This window comes from Rattus norvegicus, chromosome 14 (assembly GCF_036323735.1).
Source record: "Rattus norvegicus strain BN/NHsdMcwi chromosome 14, GRCr8, whole genome shotgun sequence".
In the NCBI taxonomy this organism is placed as follows: Eukaryota; Metazoa; Chordata; class Mammalia; order Rodentia; family Muridae; genus Rattus; species Rattus norvegicus.
Genome location: NC_086032.1, coordinates 69661275 through 69664641, shown reverse-complemented (window position 1 = coordinate 69664641; position 3367 = coordinate 69661275). Strand labels below are relative to the sequence as shown.

General features: G+C 36.9%; 1 pseudogene; it reads right to left on the bottom strand.

Annotated features, from left to right (window-relative positions):
- Dcaf16 (DDB1 and CUL4 associated factor 16) lies at positions 2085–2469 on the bottom strand (annotated as a pseudogene).

Here is a 3367-nt window from a genome sequence, read left to right as displayed (position 1 = left end):
TTATGGATGTTCCCTAGTTGGAAAGCCCTGTTATTTCATCGCCATGAGAACTATATTCTCTATATTATATATGTTCTTCAAATATGGTATAATTACCCTTTATCCTAAATGTAGTGAATACATTTAATCAGATGCTAACATAGGGAAAATGTGAGAGTGGTAAATTATCATTCCAACACCCATGCCTCTGACAACACATGAATAAGCAAAAGCTTAAGGCTTTCACTTTGTACAGCCGAGGATGAAAATTCACAAACAAATGTGACCCTCATGGAATAAGACATTTTCTTCAAGACTATTTCTTTTCTAAAGATACCAAGACACTATCACAGGTTCTGTATAGATATGGACAGTGTATCTATTAGCTGTGTTCAATACTTAGGAAATCTAGAATGTGCCTAAGGAAAATAGGATCTATCTCATTTGTTGAGGACAAATGGCCACCCATGTTTAGCATGTACATAGCTGTTGGTTTGTTCGGCTGCCAGTGTTAGGGAAAAGTTTCCTTTGAAGTGAATTTAAAACATCACATCCATGATCAAGGCACTTTTATATACAGAGACATATAGACACTACAGATACATAGGAATCAACATTGCTTCAGATCTATACCTAAACCAACCTCACCTTCTCTGAAAAAGGGTAAAAGCTTTCTTTAACACTAAAATTAAAAAGGAAAACTTCACAAAGCCAAAACCAAGTTCTGACATATTATTATACTGATAGTATGATATTATTTGAAGCCAACGATCTCCATGAACATTTTTCTTCTCTTCTTAAAATGCACTCACTCCTTTATCCTTTAGACAGGACTAAATGGCTCAGCGTTCTTTGCTCTCCTATAACTTGCTAAATTTTACAGAATTAAGATTCTGATACTGTTTCAGTTTTACTTATTTTTGTGCTCAATGTAGGGAATACAAAAAAAAAAACAGAACAAGATGAAGATATATATTTTTAACAACCTGTTTCAATTTACATGCTCAGTTTTCCAGAATCACACATAAATTTTAGGATATATAAAAAGACTTAACAGTCCTATGCATTTTCTGTATGTTGATACCTGTTTTGACTCAAACAAACATAGTAGGACACATTTATAAGGGCGTATACCATCCTTACTTAGCCTCCCCCCCCCCCCACAAAAAGGAAAGAAAACTGATCTACTTAAAAAACAACACTACTAATGAAGCTCTTAATTTAAAATCAATATAGTTTCACAGGAAGTGTCTTTGAAATTAGACGATTTCTGAAATGTTTGCAATGAATGTTGGAAGTACATAAAGTTCTGTTCCAGGAAACCAATAGAGGTAAAACACTTTGACCATTTTGCAATTAATACTGAAAACACTAGTTCTGGTGAAAGTTGGTTCATTCCATAATTTGAATACATTTATTTGAAAAAGTCTTGATAGAGAGATTTACGAGATACATTCCAAACCGAAGTCTATTTGAATCTAGGGTATGATCTTACAGGGCTTATTAACTAGGAGACAGTGTGGTGGAGGCCTGCGATTACTTCACAAAGTAATTGGAAGTACCTTTACTAGGCTTGGAGTAGAGTAAGCTAGGTTTGAAACCACACCCCCACAAGAAACAAGAACCTTCAATGGGTGTCATAGGAACATATCAGCTCTCTGTATAATTATTAGGTGATTATTAGGTAATAATTTTATTACCTCCCTAAAAATAATATCTGACAGGGCATGCTCAAATCCTACATTTTCTTTAGTTGGATGATGACATCTTTGGGTTATTAAGTATTCAGTAGTATTTTAGCTAATCAGGGAATATTATTTGATTGAGAAGGCACCCATTTCCCAAATGTAGGTTGTGTGATTTACTTTGTAGTCCTTAAGTGTTTTTTTTTGTCTTTATTCATGCATAATGGTTCTGCCTGCTTGTATGTATGTACCACACGCATCCCTGATACCCAAGGGAGTCAGAAGAGCATTGGATCTTCTAGAACTGGAATTACAGACACTTATAAGCCGTCACGTGAATGCTGGGAATTGAACCTGATTCTCTGCCATAACAAACAATCTTAACCACTGAGCCATGACTCTAGTCCCCTGAACCCTTCTCTAAATACAGAACACCACTATCAAAGCAAATACTGCCTTTTCTAGAGAAGTAGTTAGGAGTTTGTTAACTGCTTTCTAGAGATGAGTGTAGGAAAAAGTAGTGTCAAAAAAGTTCAGTGCAGGCTGCATCCTTAACTACATTTATCAGGCAGTTACAGTAACAAGAGGAAACATAAGAGTCAGGGAAATGATTTAGAAATTCACATTTGGGGATGGCTTTCCTCAGTGTTCATCTTAGCTGTTTAACGGCAAACTGCAGTGCTCTATTTAAAGTAGCATGATCTCTAGAGAGCTGGCTGAGACTTTTAAGGGGCTTTTGAACAGGTGAGACTCTACAAGAGGCCAGAGGAGGTGATTCAAGAATTGGTTCCAGTTTGGGGACCCAATAGGAAAGTCATAAGACTCTTGTAGTTTAAGGACTGGATTATTTTGACTTGTTTTAAGAGTTCAACATAATATAACCAGGAATCCCGACCTAAAAGTTTTTTAAATTACAGAATACTTTAAAAGGTTCTTAACCGAGCTCAAGGCCTGACTCCCCTTCCTCATAGCGTGCACTGCCAGTGAAACGCTATGCCTTGGTTTCTCCCTTGTGAGTACTTTCCAGATGTTAGCTGTCTTCATTACCAGAATAAAAGCATTTTATTGAATAAAAAAAAGGTTCTTAACCTGGCATGCAGGACTCCCAAGAGGTGTTACACTGGGCACCATGGGGTTAATCACTTACCAGCGAACTTCCTTCAAACCTGGTTACTCCAAAAGAACCCTGATCTAGGCAAGCTGATTCTCTTAGTGGTCTCAACTGGTAGTGATTCCATATAGAAGCACTGCGCTTGGTTTGGCTGGCAGTGATACTATTTCTACTTGACAATTAAAAGTCAGTTGTTTTGGTTGCCTGCGGGCAGAGATACTTTGTAGTAGTTGTTTTCTGCTAAACTGTCAATAACACCTGGTATTCAAAGTTCTGATGCTTCCCAGAGATAATTCCATGTCCTTTGAAATGGCGTTTCAGCAATCTGGTATGATAGCTTCAACATGTGAATAAAACTAGAGACATAATGTTAAGGACTCAATGTACTAGGTAACATTACTATGTATCTTATTTTGGGGCTTTGGAGAAAATGGATCCTGGGCCCTGCCTCAAGTGCTGGGATCAAAGGCCAGTTCTACCACACAAAGGCCTGATTTCTCTCTTATAGAGTAAAGATACTTTTGTTGTTGTGAATAGCTTTTACAATCACAAAACTGTCCAAGAGTTTGAGCTATTTTATTTCTTTGTTGAT